Raw genomic sequence first — 21,587 nt, forward strand, 5'->3', positions numbered from 1 at the left:
AAAAGCTGGTAGGCCCTGGTGTAAGCTCAGGACAAAAAAATTAATTTTTCATGACAAAAGTACTGAACTTCAAGCTCGACTTAGTCACAGAGATATTTAATTTCCTAACTAGAAATGTTATGGAGTAGTCTGAAGACAGGTGTATACACTGTCTCAAATATTTTGATATTTAGCAGTTTTGCTAAATATAGCATCTTCCCCACTCTACACTCGCAGTTGATGCTTATGTTTATATGGTTGTATCATATTACAGGACAGACCTACCAAAAATTAAGGCAATTTAATTCTTTGACATGGCATTTTCTTAATCTTATTTATATGTAAACATATACACACATACATACACACACACATACATATATATACATATATGATTTGATTAAAAAACCAAAATTGAGTAACATGTTCCCATAAAGGCTTAGCTCTAGCAAAATTATCTCCAGTGCATTATGAATATTCTTGTTAGAAGGTACATTTAAAACACTGTGGCTCCCTAGAGCTGCCTGGCTGAGATGTACATAACAGGAATATTACAAAGAGAACTCCCAGCAGAAAAGTTGAAAGCTTGAGACATCCCACAGACAAGTGGTAGCACAACATGTCATTAATCATCTCCAAATTTTATCCAATCCAGTCTCATAAACTGTTATTTAATATGGCTTTGTTTGGATAGAGCTCCTAGGAGAACTCCTGCTTCCAAAGAGAAAAAAAGGACATGTGTTGCTAATCTTTCATGCTAAAGAAACAAGATTGAACTAATAAAATACAATTAGCAAATCTGTTCAGTGTCGTGAAATCCAGCCAAGCCTGCTGCTTTAAAACTTTCAGCATTTTTGTTAATGCCAATTTTTCTCTTTCTCTTGCATTCTTATGAGTTCTATTTTTTTTTTAGTTGTATGGTTTAGCTATTATATTAAGATAATTGGACATGGGCATTGGGGCATAAATGTTCCTTTATGAGGGACTCCGGAAAGGTGGGGCAGATTGCATTTTTGCTGTGCCATTAAAAACCCCCTTTGTCTTAATCTTCTCTGTAGACGCCCTTAAGGCTATGAGAAGAAAATCATCAAAAAAGAAATATCCAGGTTGTCTCTTATAGAATGCTGATATCAGCAAAGCACAGACTTTTTGTACATGGAGATGGTATTTTCATACATTAATACCACAAACAAAYGTTATTGCTTTTTATCACCTATAAAAGTTACGTCTTATTTTTAGGCTGCAGGTGAGCTATTACATATTGGAAGATAGTTGCTACATGTAGCACAGCTGTTTGTTGACACTTCTTGGGATCAAGTAACCATACTTAAGAGTCCTGTGTTATAACGTTTGATACTCAGAGATGTTGTTAATTAAGCTTTGACAGCTGTTGTCAAGTCTTTGCTTCAGAATGCACTGTAAAAGTGAAAGTATACCAAGACTGAAGGTAAGTTTTATAAAAAATTACTGTAAATAAAGACTGCTGCAGAAGAGTTAGAAGAGAAAAAAGTTGGGTTACTAAAGTCACATAAGACTCCAYGACCAGATAACTGAATCTCACCTTAAAGAAGTTCATTTTCATCTCCCCCAAGATGCAGATGAACTAGAAAACAGACTTATGAGATCTCAGACCTGAAAAAGATTCTTAATTCTTTGAGCGACCAAACAAAAGTAAGTTTGCAGAGATAATGATGATCAAAAATATCTGCTGTATGTAAATGCAGGTGATGAAATAAAGGTGAAGGTGAAGGCTACCATCATTTAAAAAACTATTTCTGACTGTAACAGTGAGCAATGAGCAATTCTGCTATGGATATGCCTTGTGAAGCTAGTAAGACTATGATATGACTTTAAAAGGGAGGTTAAAGCAGGATTAAACACCGAGGGAGAACATGTACTTCCAGGAGGTCATGCTTAATTTGATAAAAGCTCAAGAACTGATGCTTTCAGGAACACAGTGACAGATCAGTGGACTGGGGCAAGAGGAAGCCTGAGAGTCGTTGCACCCTGCGTTTGGGTCTTCCATTTGCACAGGAAACCTAGTAATGGTTATACTACATAACTCTTCATACAGGCCTGAATAATTGTGCCTTTATGTTAAGCTCTCACCAGGAACCAAGTGCAACTAATGAGATTGAATCAGTCACACCCTGCAGTTAAATTGTTGGGTTACTGACTGATGCTTCTTTTGTCTGTTGCCATTGTAACTATAATTTTATGGATTTTTTTTCCTTCATTTTTATGGATTTTTTTCCTCCTTTTTTCTCCTTTGGCAAACGGCTGTTATTTATATATGCATATATATTTAAATACCTGTGAAGAAGTACACTTTGCATTTTAGTCCTTAGTGGATCAAAGCATTCTGTAAGCACAAGATACACGTGTTGTAGGCTTCCTTACTTAAGCCTACCAGATGGCTGCATTATCCAACTGGCTGAATTGTTTCCTAGGTGACATAGAAAGAAAAGACCAATAAAGCGTGATATAGCAAATGATGATGAAAGATGAGCTAAAGAGAAGAAAAAGGGGTTACTGCTTCAAGTTTTCTCTAAGGGTAGGAATTAAATCCATTTGCCTGCAATCACTTATAGTATTAAACTACACAGCTGTGATTTGGCCTGCTAGTCTTACTCTCTTTTGGCATCCCTGTGTTGACTGGAACTTCATCAGGGAAGTTATATCACTTCCCATGCAAGTCAGTAGGCCAGTAAATAGCAAACAGATCATAGTCCCAAGAGGAAGGCCCTCATTTTYGAAATAAGCAGCTCTATTCCTATGAAAATACCAGAATATTATTTCCCAGATGACATATTAACCAATTATATTCAGCTTATTATATTCAGCTAAAAGCTTACTATATTCAGCTCAAAGTTTCCTTCTCCCTTTGACTTTCAACAAAATATGCCTAATTCCTTTAAGGTGTTTCAAAAACAACAAGCTGTCTTACTGCAAAAAAAAGTCACTTCAAACTAAGTCCCTTCAGAAGACCTAGGCAACCCTCAAAATCACTTGAGGTAAACTGAATGTAGTTAGCACTTAGGAATCTTTGTGGTCTTCGACTACATTATGAGATGTTTCTTTCTTCAAAGAAGAAACAGTTCACTAACATGGTAAATTCTAGATCTGAACAATAATGAACTACATTGGAAATCACTACTAAAGTAGCAGCTGGACTCCTTGAGAAAACCTTAGTAGGTCTAAAAGCATGCATGAAAGGCTGCCTGTCCAACTTACAAAGTATTTCTATCAAACCATCTGTCAGCCCTTGGAGCTTGGACCATCATACAGAGAAATGATGTAAAAGAGGAGCAGACCTCCTCTTTTAAAATATAGTTTACACATTCACTGCAATCTGCTCTTTCTACTACCATTTTCCTGCTAGGAAATATATCTAAGCAAAAAGGAAAGAATTCACTTTTATGGGCCAGTGTGACCTTGTTCAATTTAAAAGCTTTTCATCTGCAAAAAGCACAGTAACAAAACATACAATGTGGTTCCTGTTTACTTAATGCGTTATTTCCTCCCAAATTCTGGTAGGGTCATATATATAATTTCTTCCTTTTATTGCTCTGGAGATACTTCCCTTTTCAATAATTCTAACAGAACTAAATTGTTTACATAAATTTTGCCCTCTTTCCACTAACATAAACAATTAAGCCTACATGATGGTAAGCAGTGTCAACATTTTTATGAACATTGCTCCTGTAATAACTCAGTGTACACCTTGCTTTGTTTTTTTGAAATAGGCCAAAATTAGACTGTTCAGGGGAGGAATACCTGGCATTTCTGTATATCAGGCAAAACCATTCCCTCTTTTTTTTTATGGCTACTCTCAGCCTGATGGATGGAGCAGAGGGCCAGCCAGCTCCTGTGTAACCACCCTCCTGTGGGTGGGCTGCAGGTCTCTTTTGTCACCAAGCTGCGACTGAGAGCCCAAGGCTTGCTGGGGAAGCACAGACAAGAAGCTGCTCCTTTTGGAGGAGTTGCTCCAGATCCCTTTCCCAGATCTGCTGCTCCTTGGGGAGCTGGCTCAGGAAAGGAGACACCTCCAGCTGGCCTCCAGTTTAAGGTGAATGTTAACCAGGACAGTCTCTTGGTTTCTGGATTAGCTTGTCCACTGTCCTTCTGCAGGTAACCTTATGTCATGGTCCAAGGCCCAGCTGTAAGCACGAACCTAGGTCTGAATTCTCCAACGGGGCCTTGAACTTTGATCCTTCTAACCTGTCAGTGGCAAAGGACTAAGTACTACTTCTTTTTCATAGGAGTCAAGCATGTCAAAAGGATTCGGTCCAGCTAGATGAGGAAATGCCTATTTCAGGAGAGCATTACCAGGACGCTGGTAATGGTGCTGGCAGCAGCGCTTAGGTGGATTTCTGCATTCCTACTACCACAAGGGCAGAAAGCAAGGCAGAAAGCACATCAGCAGCAGGGCTTAGCACCGCTGAGGACCTGCATCAATATGGCTGGGCATAAGTCTGGCTACATCCAAAAGAAATGTAGTAAGTACCACTGTCATGACACAACTTTCTTTTATAATTTGGAGGGCAAAGAGGACCTGAATAAATAATAACAACCACAATGCATTTTTGCAGTCTATCCAGAAATCATACTGCTACTACATTTGTTTTTCATTACTTTTACACAAAGTATTAGAAGTGTTGTTTACTATCATGAAAATCTGAAAACAGAAATTCTTACTGTATGGCATTTATAATTGTTTATTGACTTTTTCTAGGGAGAAAAATAACTTCTTATGTTTCTCCAACATATTTATATTGCTTTGCATCTTCCTATCAAAGGCAAAATTCTTAAATATTATATCATCAGTATTCTCAAACCCAGACACACTTCAGGTTTCCCCTACTGCTATACAGTGTCTTATCTAAGCAGTTTGCTTCTTAGCAGTAAATTCACTCCTCAGGCCATGATGTACTAAAAAGATTTTTAGTATAGGACTTACAGCAGAGAATTGTTTTCATTGACTGGCTAACCACACATCCACGTTTCCTTCCATGACTTCCTCAGGTCCAAAAGACCTGCAGAAATGAGGTTCCTGCTGAGGATGGGGCAGAGGGGGATAGGAGACAAAAGATGTCCCTCCAAATGAGTCTAACGGCCCTGAAGATGGCACAAGGAGAAATGGCGTCTCTTCCAGCTCACAGGTTGAAATACTACCACAAATGTGGCATGAATACAGAGCCTGAAATTCTCATTTAGTTCCCTACATGAAGTCTTATCTTTGACTCAAGAAGAGCAAGATGAATTTGACTCATGGAGAATTTCAGGACAGTGCTTGATGCATACTGGCTTTATAATTAAAAATACACAACTGAAGAAAAGATGGTCATAAAATGTTGCCTGGGGCTGTATCTAATACATGACGTTGTTTTAGTTTCCTTCTCGCATTATATTTTTATCATCAACGCAGGGAGTTCATTAAATCTGTAAAGCTGTTGAAGTTATCTGACAGTGGATTGTATTAGTAGAGAGAACTATCGATCCAGGCTACTCTATCCCATTACCGCACGCTTCCATAAAGCTTGAGAGAGTCAGCAATCTGTTGCTTCTGCGCTGACTACAGTTATTTCTCATGGATGGAATAATGAAAAGTTTTCTGATGTATAATCATGACAGATTTTCTCTGGAATGAGTAAAACAAGTAAAAGCCAGTCATAAAACATAGCATGGCTGGAGTTGAAGGAAGCACACTCCTCTGCTCTTCCATCAGACTGACAAATAACTAGCGCATTGCACAGCTCTTTGTCTATGACATTAAAACTCAATCAGTTGTTTTCCTGCTGTGAGATTAAAATAGAATTATTTATCTTGAATATCACAGAGAGCACTATATCACAAACTCTAAACTTCTTGTATGGGTGCAGTATATTTCCTGATACAGACTGAACAATATCAAATGGACACCCTCATCTCTGAAGATGCAATAAATGAAATCTTCACCAGCACAGGGAACCACCAGGTAAATCTTAAAAACAATTATTGAGCAGGACCTATGTTATATGTAAGTCTTATGACTGGCTGAAACTCACTGAGAGAAACTCAATTTGAGCACATTTTAATGTGAAAGACTCACAGGGACTTTTCTAGAAGGTTTTCTATAATTTGATACCTGATTATACATATATGTTTTTGTTACTATATTGACAGTTGGCAGCATCACATCCCACTAAAGCAGTATCATACTTTTATATGATAATTTTAGTTACTTACAATTTAATGAAATTTGAATTTTTGGGGCTGAAATTTTCAAAGGCTAATATGTGCTCCATGTGATTTTTTTTTTTCCTGAAGAGTCTATCTGTCTGAGAGAAAAATTCTGTATTTTCTCCTACTATCCAGTTCAAGTATAAGAATTCTGAATTCAGTTCCTTAACACGATTATACTTTGGAGCAACAACTTAAAGTCCAGCTTAGCTGCTGTCCTAGTGTCAAAACATATGCACTTTGAAGTGCTACCCAAATTTGGCCATGTTATAAACTTCCATAGAATAAATTGAACAGGCTTAGCAGAGGCTAGTTCAAGGCTAACAGTCTTTGCTAACACACTCCAATCTCCAGGAGCTCACTCACTGAAACCTGGAGTAGGGACATGCCCTCCCAATGCTCTAAGCTATGGGCTTTTCTTGTCATTGCTTCTCACACTGGTTTGAGGCCTCTGTAGCTGGCAGGACCTTCTCCATTTTGTTCTAAATACTCCCACTGCTGAGAAGAGGGCTGAGGCACTCAAATGTGGGGCTGAGAGGAGAAGAATGTGTCATGCCAATACAGACAGGACTGACCACCTGGGCAAAGGGAAGAGGAGGGCAACATGGAAGAAGAAGGGCAAGGAAAGACTGAGAATCCATGCAGCACACCTCTACTCAAAACTTGCGTGATTTCAACCCAAAAAAGCTCTTGCCTCTGCTCCTACCCATGATTTATGTGAGACAGTTCACAGCAAGTGCTGAATTTTGAAATCTTGCCCCACCATCCCCCTGACTCTCCCCCTTCCCAGACACACTTCTTGGAATATTAGGAATGAATTAAAAAGTAAATTAAAAAAATACTAAGGCTGTACAGTACAGCTAGTGAATGGAGAATTCGGTATGTCACAGGCCTACCCACTTCATAACAATTCCTTGAGCTCTGTCTCACAATGATGACAGAATAAGCCAGTGTTCTGCTGAAAATACCTGATAGGCATCTGTTAGTATAACATCTGTACTATAAAACATACATGAAGGAACTAAGTTAAGACAGCATGAAACAGCTTTACCTCTGGCATTTCGCGACTTCCATGTGCTTGATTTGGCATTGTAACAGTCTTCTAAGAGCCTTTTTTTTTTGTATGTAAGCGTATCTACATCTTAGATTATTACAGAGCACTTTATATTTCCATTGCATCCTACAAAGGGTTGCTCAGTGCTGCGGTACTGCTTAGAAAGAAGCATGGTAAAATGCATTTTAATTTGGAAAAAGATGCCCTATAGATGCACTGTACAAAAGGAAGCAAAAAGCAGTGTTAGAAGCCATATGTGAGGCCATGGCATCAACAAGTAAGCAGTAACAGAAGTTGTGCATCTGGGCGATGGTTCAAGTTCCAGCTGCATCCACTTCTTGTGGTCAGAACATGCAAAACCTTTCACCTACTCAGATTCTCCGATGGGAGAGCCTACGCTACAGACCTACCAAGCAGAGCTCCCCCATCCAGCTGCCCGACTTTATGAAATGCGTAGACATAATTATCTACAGGATCTTATCATGTAACCTGGAAATACTAATAACATACTGAAAATGACTTTGATAAAGAGCTATTGAGAGCCCACCAGAACCAGCAGTCAATAACTCAAACCATACAGTTTGACAAGCAAAAGTGAGCAAATTSGACTTGAAAGACAGCTGGCTGCACAGACTTCACATATATTGTACAGGATGGTCAGTTCTGTAATTAAAGACGTGTAAAAACATCCTCTGTAGTGGTGGCCTTGGATGTTACCAAATTATTTCACAAATGGCTTCTTGATACTTTTGCACAGGATGGTTTCAGAGGCTAGATCAGACCTTTATTTCTGAAAATTTGACCTCGAACTCAGTAGCTGCTTCCCTCTGAGTTTAAGAATTAGCTGAAGATGAAGCACAAACAATTCTAGCAGGTCTCCTACTGGCAATAAAGCAAAAGTACAGAACACAGTAGATCTTCTCGTGCAGTTAAAAGTGCCCATTCCTTCCATAATCTCTGGACTGTCGCATTACATTTTTATTTTCTTCTTTGGAATGTAGTTTCTTTGTTTACTAGAGGCCTATATAAAAGATATGTAAAATAAGGGGGCACTCTCCTTTCCCTTCTCCAGCAATTAATGATAAGGTGTCCCTTTTCTCTCAAAAATGTTAAATAAGTTTGACTGACAGGAGATGTGAGTCAGACAATGTGGCAAATGTGACCCTTGCTTGGATAAATGGAGCAACAGTTAGGAGAAAGATAACTTTATCTCCAAATATTGTATTGATAGGAGCGATACCAGAATACCACATAGCATTCTGGCATTTACCATTTAAAAAGAATAAAGAAAAACTGGAGAACATGCATAACACTTAACTGAGGGCCTGAAAAAATGTGTTGTAGTAAGGGACATAAGAAATTAAAACTTGAGCTTATCAAAATAAGACCAAGAGGAGATTTGATTACAGCATAGCTGTATCTTTCCAGAGAGAAAATGCCAATAATAAAGGCCTACTTAATCTAATGGGGAATGACATAACAAGAACCAATGACTAGAAGCTGAAGCTAGATAGATGAGAATTAATGCCTCTACTTCTAGCACAGAGGGTGATTAACCTTTGAGACAAACTACCAAAGGAAGTGGTATATACTCCATTTATTGAAAATTTCAAATTAAGACTGTATGACTTTCTGGAAAATATCCTTTAGTCAAACATGCCAATGGGCTCCATGGGGAAGTATTTCTGTGACTTCAGTAATAGTGGAATCTATTTTACCTCTTGAATTACAGCACTACAATCTTACATGATAACACCTTCAGTTTGAAAAATCTTAGCTTCCTCCAAAGTAAGAAAAGCTTCAGTGTATTTTACAAAGAGATTAACCAATCCAAGACTGAACTGCTCATCCTCCCTTCTCTCTCCACAAGTTCATTAAGGCAAAGCAGGACAAAACTCCCAAGATTTTCAGCCTGAGTGCACACAGCTGGATTTCCAAAGCAGGGAGCACCAGCTTCAACACCGGCCCCGCAGCAGTACCCTAATTAAATCACAGCCTGATGAATGGGCACGTGTTGTTGGTGAATCCCATACTGCTCTTTGTGTCTGCTTCTGCCTAGCCCCATTCAGCCACACACCGTACTAAAGGGCATATAAAAACACATCATGATAGCTTTGGATAGCACCTCAGTGGTATCAGGTCCTCGAATTGCTCTGTTGCCTAAACCCCTAGTAGTGTCTGAGCCTCCTGCACATGCAAGTGGCTGTGGGAGATGACAATGCTCATCACAACGATGGCGACGGTAGCACTGACGCAGCACGGGGAGTCTCTCCCCAGCTCCTCTCACCTGGCGCAAGACCCAGAGGACGGAGTAGCCATGAAGTCACAGGTTTTAAATGGTGTTTCATTTAATAAGGTACAGAGAGTCTAACTCTAGCATTATACCTGTATCATATGGCATGGACATGTAATAAATTTGTTTCTTAATGGGAACAAACCTCACCTGCAGAGGTTTGATCCATGAAAAGTTCATATGAGGGAAAGAAAATTGTAGGATGGCACAGTGCTGGCTATCCTTACTATCTGCTGCTTACTCAGGTGCCTTTTAGAGTAAAAGAAGCTGCATGGGTGGAAACATCTAGGGGAAGATGCAACAGCAATTTCCCCACCAGCCACATCTCTCTTCTGAAAGACGCTGCACAAGGCTCATGAAATCATGGCGAGCCAGCCCTCGTGTATTTTTTCCAAAGATGTCCATACTCAGCTTGACTTCCTGCTGCATTTAAAAAGCCCATCCCACTCAGAGGGCCTTTCTGACTGCAGTGATATTCCCTGTATGTAAAGGTGGGAGATGTTATGCCACAAATCATACAAAATACTTTTGTCTTCCTCACAGCACAGTCTCAGGTCCACAGTTTTTTATGGTTCCTAGAACATACGTTTAAGTTTCTCTTTGCTTTGTGTATGCTTTTGTGCAGTATGTTTCTCTCTTCTTTGGCTCTACTTTTCCAAATTAACCTTGGCTGCCTATACTGACAGGGTTAAAAAACACCTACCTGATCTGTCAGAGGCATTCTTAAGCATAAATCAGCTAAGTTTGCGTAAGTAGTTCCCCTCCCGCAATATTTAGGTAGCAGGTGATTCATGTGCTATAATAAAACTGCCTGATCCTGACAGCTCTGAAGGTTGCAATGCAAAGAGTGTAACTGATGGAAGGAAAATTCCTGTAATTAGGTCAAAACATCTTCTGTAGCTCCAGCATCAAATAAAACTGCATTATAGTTTATTTTACTGCATAAACTAGAAACAGAAGTGCAAACTCTAACTTCTCTTCTGACATAGATGTCTGATGACTTATTAGCTCTCTCTTTCAAAAAAAACCCCTGTATTATAATGTATCTCATGCCGGGATTGACTAAATTTTCAAGTTTTCAAGCTGTTGCACTTAGAAAGGCTTTCTTCATTCTTTGAGGTATTTTTGACTGCACTGATATTCCCTGTATGTATAACAAAATATTGCTGGGAAAAAAATCAAAATTGAATATTTAAGTGTATTCATTTATAAAGCTTACTTTGGCTTGACTGAAAAATCAGAAAGTTGCTTGCCTTATTGTCAAGGCTAATTTCTTTCAAACTACTTGAGTAGAGCCGAAGAGTAAGTACCATGCACACCCCTCTTAAATCACCAGAAGCTGTGACTGGTGAGTAACAGACAGTTCACCAAAACAGCTCCCTTCTCATCTACATACCCAACCTGAAATATGACCAGAAACAAATTTTCATGAGGTCTCATCAGCTCCTTCAAAGCCATGGCTTGACCAGGAAGTTGGCTGAAATTCTCTAATGAAAGAATTCCATTCAAAAATGCCAATGTTAAAATTTTAAATGATTTTGTGCAGCTGTCAATTTTAATGAGACTCCTGAAGGAAATGAGGCATGTTTCCTATAAAGGCAAACACGTCTCTCAATTGTTTCCCTCATCTCTCTGTAATCTTTTGGCAGAAATTGAGAAACAGCAAAATATTYCTTATTCCTTCTAAACCAAAGGAGACATTTTGCATTCAATGCTTTATTCACCATATTGCACAGACACTCCTGGACAGAGTGTTTGTTACAAAGCCCTAACTTATGGAAATCTTTGCATAGGGTAATGCTCACATGGGGAATCAAATCCCCCAAACGAGATGGTTGTTTGCTGTCCATATGGCAACAGGAGTCTCTGTTTGCAAGCATCCCTGCAATAATGTCTTCAGCCGGATCTGGTGAGCTCAACAGCTGAACTGCTGTCGCTGAATTCTTACATCCACTGGCCCGTGCTCCTGCATGACCCCCTGAGCACATGCACAGTCCCTCACTATAGACTATCTTAAAGTATGTACAACAAATTTCCTATCTCAACTACGCTCAAAAGACCTTCCTACATGACCATTTTGACACCTGCAGGAATAATTTCCATTGACTATTCACAAGTATCCTTCACCTATATATGATCTGCTCAGTTTGGCAGAAGGAACTGGCTGAGGGAATCTCAAACAACCAGTCTCCCCACCCAGGATGGTAATCACCACCCTAAGCCACACAAGGAGTGCCTACCAATTGGTGCGGACATGGCAGGAGCTACTGGGGTCAATCTCGAGCTCTGTCCAAAATTCCCACCTGGAGAGCCCCCGCATCAATGAGTCAAATGCTTTGCTGTGAAGGTAGCTAGGAGTTCAGTCAATCATCTCATCTCAAGTCGGTCCATTGTCTCAGACCAGTCCATTGTCTCATCCATGCAGATGACCAGTTGAGGAGCTTCTGGACCACACAGGAAATTCCTAATATAATAGTGCACAAAAAATAGTGCACAAAAAGTGCACTAGGTGTGCACACAGGCACAGCCCTGATACCCAACTACACCAGAGTTATAACTGTAGGACAAACTTGAATTTCATTCTTGTATCTATCTCACTTACAATTTCAATCTCATGGCTCCTGCCACAATGGTAATCCCTCTCCCCAAAACACAATACTTTTCACCTAATGATATTTGAGTAGTAACTGATACTTAGCTTTTACAGAGTATGTTTCACCAACAGAAATCAGAGAATTAATATTATTATCCCCATTTTAGAAACAGACTTTACAGATAGCTGTAAAAGGGGAAAGTGACTTCCTCAAAAAATTGTTCAGCACAGCACCGACACAGAAGTGAGAACATATGTAACAGAGTTGGTAGCAGGTTTAATTCCTGTCTTTCCAGACCTCTCATCAAAAATGATGAAAAAAATCATTACTGGTATGATCTCCTCATTTTAACAACAAGGGGACACCTAGGAGATGTCAMGGGATGTGACTAGGAAACTTGTGGCAGTCACTAAAAAGACCCACATTCTTCTTGGATCTGTGTTACATGCTTTTATTTATTAATCATTTTTTCTAAATATAAGAAAATATATTAAGAATAAAAAATATACATTCTGTCTGCTTGGATATAAGACAGAGCAGAAACCAAGTTCTCAGACATGTAATCTTGCTGTCATTGAAATAAAGGAACCTGAAGACAGAATATAAGAGAAAAAAATGAGACTTTTCTTTAAAGCAAAAAAGCCTCCTCCCCTTCAAAATGTATCCATTAGGATGCTCCTCTCCCTTTTAAGTACCAAAAATGGGAACAAAACCCATCATGATTTACAGGAACCATTGATAAATAAATTATACTTCAGTACTACAGTTTTTAGGGTACATGGTTCTTTTATTAAAATCAGCCTTCAAGCACTAAAATGAGAAATCACAGGAAATTAGAACTATGCTTCTGCTGCACTGCAACCAGAAAATACAGAACACTCACTGATTTACAGCATTGACATTGCAGATTCTGCAAACTGATGACTACCTACAGGCTTTTCTGTTTGCTTGAAATAGTGCTGAACTTTAGCCAGCGCAGGAGTTCGATTATTGAAGCAATCTCTTCTTGCCCTATTCATTATGCTGATAAAACAACAGCTAACACTTTACATTAGGTGAAACTTCTACTTTAATTACAGGATTTTACTAAAGCTTGTCTTTCAGTGACATTTCAGGAAATGTGGAGTCTGCATGGGCAATGTAAAAACAACTAATTGATTCTGTATCACTCTGCCTGCCCTACTACTTACAATAGATTATGGTTCTTGGTATTTAAAGTGTGGAGAAGCATTATAGTGACATCCACCTGCTGCCTAGGTAAATGTTCTGTGTGAAAAAAGGCCTTTTCCTGGCTGGATGTTAATGCAAGCATAGAATTAAGCTCTTTTATTGTATTAGATAAAAGTTTCTCTCCCATATATGAAAGTTTGATTTGAAGAATATTTAGAAAAATAGTTATCTATAGATGACGATAGATTACTCAAGTTTAAAAACTGAGTCAAGAGTGTTGAATTCAATTGCTCTGTGACTGCAATGGCAAAATCAGATTCATGGAAGTTATTTGGAGAACCTGCTAAGGAATAAAAATCAATTCTTAACTATGAGCAAGTGGCACCTCACATGAATGCCGATCTTCCCAGCTTTAGCAGTGATCATAAAGAAACACAGTTAGTAGCACAACATTGAATAAGTCTYCTCGTTCTGCATTCCCTAGGCATCTTAATGAAGGTCACAGGCTACACGACATTACAAAGACTTTCAACATTAAGTGATTTTTTTTTTCTTTGAAACAAGCCATTTTCCAGAAGCAGTGCTTGGCTTTGTCACCCCACAACTCATCAGGCCCTCAAGGGATCATGTTGTCTATTTAGGACATCTGCAAATGCAACCACCTATAGCCAAACAAGTCACTAGAAACGGGCCCTCGAGGGTCACAATCATCTGACTCATTTTAGATGCCTAAAGACATTCTTTTAGGATGCAATGAATTGTGCCCTAAGAGTGTGTAGTTCTCTCCCCAGACTCTAAGTGCCTGGACACCTAATTCAGATGCAGACATCTACATTCAGTCAGATGAATCCCACCCTTAGCATCCCCACAGAGACTCCAAGCCCAGGAACCTGGAACACTTCCAGTACAAAGAAGATCAACGTTTTCAAGTGTAAGAGCAAAACTTTTTTCCCAATCTCACTATTTCCAGTGTAACATAGGTAAGAAGTGACCTGACACAGTAAAATACACTTGATAGCTAAGAGGAAACTCCATGTAACAGAGATACCGTCTTTCTCCCCTGCTGGGAGGGTCTAAATGCATTACAGGAACAGGAACTTGAAACCCTTTACCCTTGGGTTCTACAATATAATCTAATCACTGCCTTAAAGACACTACCACTTTTCAAGTCGAAGACAGCTCTGTTTGTACTATTATAATTCTAAATTTGTTGAAGGACTTAATTTAGCCGTTGTTCCCCATTCCCAGAGGGAACACAGTCACTTCACCCAACATTTCTAGTAGTAAAAAAACACCAATCTTTTCCAGAAAATTACTGATCTAAGCATAAATTTCATAAATTAACAGTTCTGTTTTCAAAAGTGCCCTGCCAACCATAACTTAAATGTAGATACTGAATGCCCTGACATCAATAGCAACACTCAGCACCAGACTATAAATGAGATCTGATGCAATACTCCCTTTCATAGGGGTGACCCATGTCTGCCCAGTTGCCACGATGAGTAAAGCTGCAATTTTCTCAGAAGCCTTATGTAGAATGGCTTGTTTGTAGAGCAGGAGGTCAATTAAGTGCCCATTTAAAAAAAATCAGATATTGCATATTTTTGCAAAATCCTCTGTAAAAAAGAATAAATAGATAAAAGGCAATATATAGATTTAAAAGTGGCACTTACCTGGCCCCCCCTACAGCTGGTCCCACGCTTCACTGGGCTCAGTGGTGGCTGCTACATCACCAGCATGCAGCATGCTGGATCATCACTTGAATAGGAGCCAGCCAGCCATGGCAAGGATAGACTCATGGGCACTAAAAAGAAAACAGTCAATTTTGAGGTAATTACGTGTTGAATGCCCTTCTTAGCCTGCAGCTGTTGGGGCCATTCAGCACATATGGTTAGGGTTGATGTAATTTTTAAAGTCACTGAAATTTATAAGGTTACCTTGGCAGGTCACCCAGCTTGACTTTTTTTCTTCTTGTCTACAGAAACAGCTGAGAGCAAGACTACACACATTTATTGACTGTAAGAGGGGAATGCAGTCGTGCTGTATCAGGAACTGCTCAAGGATCAAAAATGAACCAGAACTCTTCAGTGCTCCAGGGAAAATGACTGAGGAGGAAGGGAGTAAAGAGGGAATGATTATCCATGGCATCCTTTACCAAGCGCAGAATCACTGTCCTGGATCTATTCATTCCTATTCTCCAGCCTCAAAAGAGAGGGAAGCATTTGTAAAGAGAAAATTGTAAAGAAGGAATTGTAAACAATTGTCAATAAACAATTGCATGTCTTTTGATGTGGATGGGTGTTTCCTGCAGTGAGTATGGGAACTCCTTATGGCCCTTAGACTATTTGCTGACTCAGTGAGGAATCCTGACTTTTTTTTTTGAATCTTGAATTTTTTGAAGAAAAATTCCTTGAGAGAGATCATTTTTCCTTCTTTTGCAAAGAAACACAGGACAGGAAGGGACTGGCTCTTGGATTCTTGACCACTTGCCATTCCCCATACATTTCTATCACACATTTGGAGATACTAGGTGTGTGGCTTCAAATATAGCTGAAGTAAGTAGTTGTAGAAAGTTGTTATTACCTGAAACAGACTGCAGTTAGTTGGGGTTTCCATTCTAGTCAGTTCTTCATGCCATTTCTCACTCTCGCAGAGCTGAACTCTTGGCTTTAAGAGAAGCCAAGCACTGAAGAGCTGTCAAGACCCAGCAAGCTTTGGTGGCCCTGACTACGCCAGGAGAATTCCCTTGTCTTACCACGGCCTGAACTTAAAGTTGTCATGATCCTGCTSTGAAAAGATCACTTGCAGAAGAGAAAATATGTTCTACAAATTTTCTTGTGTTTAATTTTCGGATTCAGTCTTTAAACCGTTTTGTTGTGTGTACACAAACAGCTCTCACAAACACCTGCACAACACAACAATGAGGTGATAGCAGAACTGTGAGTAAGGCACAAAAGCATATTCTCCTTTGCTTTCCAGCCAGGTCATACTGCATATGTAAAGGAAGTCAGTTGACTTGGAGGATCTGAAATGTGCTGCCCCCACAAGAGGATGTGGTTCCTTTGCATTTATCACACTGCATCAGGACTCCAGTCTTCAGCCATGTACAACACAAGTTCAGGGCTATTATAGAATATTTCCATGCAAATAACTTTGGAATTGTGTTGGCATTTTCAGAGAACAAATCATGATAAATGGGTTGCAAGAATTTTTACAGCTTTCTAATGAGTAAAAATGTAGAGCTGGGTGATTCATAGAGGATGCAAGCTTTGTATGTTCAAATTTGCATTACAGGAAATCATAACATTAGGACAACATTACTGAGTCCTTACCACATATATTCCTTTATGACCTGATACAACAATATATGAATAGAGCTGCTTTTTGGTAATCTTATCCTGTTTTTATTGAAATTGCTTGCAAATCCTTGATTACTTGAAGCCCTGAACTACAATGGTGTAAACAGTGAGTAACAGAAGTCTATACTTAGAGGACCTGGTCAAAATACACAAAATCTTCACTAGAAGCTGGGATTATTGAAGGAGCTCAAGGCAAAAAGAGGATCTTCATATGTATGGCACTAATATTGAGGAGTACTTACAGAACACTCAAACACATTCATGTCTACATGCAGTTGGTCCCATTGAACAGTTTCACAGCATTGTGGAGAGTTGAATAGCCATATACTGGTCAGATGACTGGTAAAATTGAGTGAGTAAAGTATAATTAAACAGATATACACACTTATTGCAGCATCAACTATCTGCATATTCTGAYGTAACACAAGGTTTGAAAGAACTAAGGGCAGCTTTAAACAAGGCAAGTGAAAAATTACAATATAATTGTCACTTTTAGAAAAACAGACTTAATATTTTAGTGCTGATCACCTTTTACAAACAGACCAGTCTAGCAATAGAGGAAGAACAAAAGGCAGCCACAGTGACAAAGAGAGTCAAGCATCACCATTTGAACGGAGGTAACAAAGACATCTTCAGTCTTAGGAATGGAGACTGAGTTAGAACTTCTGCACAGGCAAAACTTTGAACTGTGATAAATATAGGTCACCTGCATAGGATAACAAGGCAGAGACACCAAATATTAACCAGGAGATGAATGAGAATCACCTTATGTTAACAGCTTTCCACATAAACATTATTAGAAACCCTTCATCCCTTGCCCTGGCTGTCAAGAAAGCAGACTAATATAAGTAATTTTGGAAAGGAAGCTATAACAGATTCCAGGTGTGTAAACCGACTCATGTAGGTTAACCATTCTGGTTGTTCTGCTGTAGAGAGTTTTATTGCAGCTCTGTACTCTTTAGAAAAAAGAGAACAGTAAGCTACTGCTGAGACAAAAAGTCACATAGTGGTTTCAGGAGAGCCTTTCCCAGATAAAGCCCACCATTTAAAGCAGTTTCTTCCACAATAGCTTAAAAAGCGGCAGTACTAGACATTTACCACCCAAGAGTAATGGTGGTGTTCTCCAGCCATGTTCCTTAATGCTACTTCCTGAAACATTCCATGAAGTATAAATTGGCCTGCACAATACAAATAGTCTAGCTGGGACTATCAGTAAAAATTAGAGACTAAATTGCTGGCTACTGATGTGTTGCTATTATTGCATGTGATTCAGAAGATTTAAAAATTTAACCAAAGTAAGTATATAGTTAAGTTCATTTCATGCAAATCAGTAGGATTTCCTGTGTCAAATTATATTAATAGTTAGGAGGGACCTTCTCCAGCCTCTGTGGCCAGTACAGATCTCCTGACTGGAAGACAGTAAAGCTGGTTGTTGCTCCAGCCCTCCAGAATGGAGTGCAGATTTGGGTGTTGCATTCCTGTGACTTGCTGACTGAAAAAAATGGGAAGAAAGTGAACCTTTCCTCTTCCATGACCTTCAGACCAGTACTTTCTTCTTTTGCACAATGCCTTTTAATACCTCTGACTTTGGAGGTGAAAAGCAGAAAAGGGCTGAAGTGAAGAGCTTTCTCTGCTCTCCTGAGTGGGGACAGAGAGCAATGGCATATCTATATAATGGAAAATTAAGCTTTGTAGGYGAGCAATGGGTGGTCTTCCATGGAATAAAAACTGTCTTGTGAAATGAGGGAAGATTAGAGAATTTTTCCTAAGTTAGGCTTGAAACTGGAGAGACCTGAGCATCTACCAGAGAAAGAGTCTCTGTGGAAAAAAGAGGAAGACTGCGGAATCAGTGAGGGTGGAAGCAAGAAGWCATCCAAGGATTTTGTCTGAGCTAGGGATCAAGATCAAAGAGAACTGACAGGAACTGGAAAATGAAAAAGAGCTGCATTCAAATAAACTGCAAACTAGAGGAGATGATTGAAGCAAGGAAGCCTGATGGTTTAAACCTGTCTGACTTCTGTAGCACCATCACTCAGTGTCAAGCTACCATGCCCACTTGGCCTAAGCACTGTGTCCCATATTCGGTGTTTCTTACCCACAGAAAAGTCAGATTGCAGTGAGCAGTTTTCTGCAAAGGAAACAGTTAATGCTAAAAGCAAAGCTAGTTTTAGTTAAAGTTCTCCTGCTGCCTACAGGAGCTAATTGCAATCATAGACTTCCTCCTTTCCCAAAGCACTAGCAATAGGTAATGGAAACATTTGTCATAATTATCCTTGCTGAAGAAGTGCAAATCAAATAAAATCACCACAACACTAGCTATCTTGAAAAGGTATCAAGATGACCTATTTATAAATGTTGATATATAGCTAGAGACTAAGATGAAGTATTGCCTACTCCCACAGTATAGTCCTATTTACTAACCAGACTGGGAACACCATGAGTAACTTCTCTTTTGAAGAATTGGGCAGAAGGAAATCAGAGAAAAGGAAGGCTGTAAAAACATCAAGAAGTCATCTACATAGCCTGTCTAGCTCCCTACAGTGATCTTATGTAGAAGCACTATACTTGGGTCCTGTGTGAAGCACTTCAGGAGACCCATGTTGCTACTATTCCTTTAGCAATCCTTTAAGTGCTCAGACTTCAYCGGCAGTGTGGGAAGTGTGTGACAGATACACAGTTTGTGTTTCCAATAACGATACAGATGAATGACGTTCCATTCAAACAGGTCAGATAACAGTGATAAAAATAAAAGGCACAATAGAAAAGAAGGGCAAAGGGGGCAGGAAACTACCTGTAGCTTGAATGAGGCAGGAATAATTTAAAGGTTGCTATTATGGCAACAGAATTCAAACATCAGGCAAGTTTGATGCTAACATGCTCATAATTCCTTTGATCACAGTRTTTCACAGTATTTAGCATGTGAGGGAGGACTTTCACTTGTTTATGGTAAGGAAAGTAGGCTACAGATTATTAATCACATATCTCATTCACTAAGTGTTAAAAAAGTAGCAGGAGGTGGGGAGCAGCAAGTAGTGCAATGGCTGTTTGGAAAACTTGCCTCCTTAGGAAGGTTTAAAGGAAGATCACATATAGCCCAAGCTGCTAAAAACCTTTTAAAAGATAATTCAAGTTAGTGATGCCRCTTCAGAGCAATCGCCCCGAAATCCTCCAGTGGAGTGGACAGAAGGAAGCCAGCAGCCCAGCCCGTGCTTTGTCATTCCAGTCGCTGTCAGCAGTGTCCGAGGCTTCCTCCCCAACACATAAGAACTCTCCAGTTTGACTCTCACAGTAAATCAGCAGGAAGAATGATCTGCTTTTGCTGGACCAGCATAGGAATAAAGTCTTCAGATGGCTGCAAACAGAAAAAGATGTGTGGCTGGCAGAAAGAAGGAACCAAATGGAAAAAAAAAAAAAGCAAGACAAAACTTGCTGCCTCTGTAGCACCCACCTCCTATCAGATCCCTGGGAAGCTTAAATACCTGAGTGAAAAAACCCACAGGTATTTCCTCTGAGGCTGCCCAGAATCTGAGTCTCAAATTCCATGACTGTTAGTCTCAAGAATCAGGCTAAAACATTTAGTTCATCCACTCATGATCTGAGGGGCTGATTAGAAAAGCTGTTAGGCGGGAATCAGATGTGAGTGCTGGTGAAGATAACTCAGGCACCTCATGCACTCATTCACTGCTTCCTCCTATCCCCTGCAGCTCAACTATACTTATGGTATTCCTGACAGATGTTTGTCCAGCCTATTCCTAAAGAGCTCTATAAACTCCATCCATTCCTTCATTATCTCCACTGTTACAAATTTTGCCTAATATAGCTTGCAGCTGGCACAAAATACCAATTCCTTCCCCCCTGAACAGAGCCTGAGCTTGTTGCAAGTCTCCACAGGTGCACTTAGATATCTGCGTCTACCTGTATTTTTAGAGGCACGCACATTGCTAAGCATGTGTAAACTAAAATGAGCAATAAGTTAACCATGATTTRCATTTTAAGACTCTCTAAATAACAATTCAGATTGCAAAAGAACCTAAAGTTGCACTTTAACTACCTATATAAAAAAACATTTCATCCACCAGTAATAATCAGCCACCACTGGGATGAAACACACCATCTGTTTAGCAGAACTCAGTGACACTATACAACAGTTTATGATAAAAGTGAGATGCCAGGAAGAAAACAAACAGATTTAAAAAAAAACTCAATCTATTACTCAACAGTTCTCCCTGTGTGCAGTTCTAGTAACATCTGCTTCCCGTGGTGTCTAACACCTCCTTTTATTCCTTTTATTTCTGCCTAACCAAGACAGTTATGGCAGAGGAAGCTCCAGCTCTGGCTCGTGCATCATCAACAGAATCGTTAATTAAATTGCAGGGTCAGATTGCACCTTCACTATTCCAGCATAATGGAGTATATAACCTTACCTTTGGAGCTCAACAAACCTGAGCTGAAAGCAATGGAAACATAAAATATTTCATGTCTCATTTTTATTTTCACAGACTTTTTTTAGTGGCTAAACCTGCTCTTGTGGAAACTTGTGTGAGTTTTAGCATCAGTTTCAAAAGAATTTGGGGTTTTGGTCATAAGGATTGCAATTTTCAACGTAAGAATCTGGCAAAGGTATGCAAACCACCCATTATGGAATTTGTAGCATGGTCCTCAATGAACAGTTCCAGAAAATGGCACTGAATCAGCTTTGGTCTGACCASACATAAAGGTGCAGCAACAAATTTAAGGCAACAAACTCCCCTTACATGGATGTCATTCTATATGCCTCTAGCTATTTCTCTAAAAATGAAGAAAAACAAACCCTAGTCTGTGTAAGACACCTTTACAGAGATGAGCAGTCATGTTAATAACCATTAATGGTTATTAATATGGTTAATGGTTATTAATTATGGTTAACCATTACAGTT

This window comes from Apteryx rowi, unplaced genomic scaffold, assembly GCF_003343035.1.
Source record: "Apteryx rowi isolate R43461 unplaced genomic scaffold, aptRow1 scaffold_144, whole genome shotgun sequence".
Lineage (NCBI taxonomy): Eukaryota > Metazoa > Chordata > Aves > Apterygiformes > Apterygidae > Apteryx > Apteryx rowi.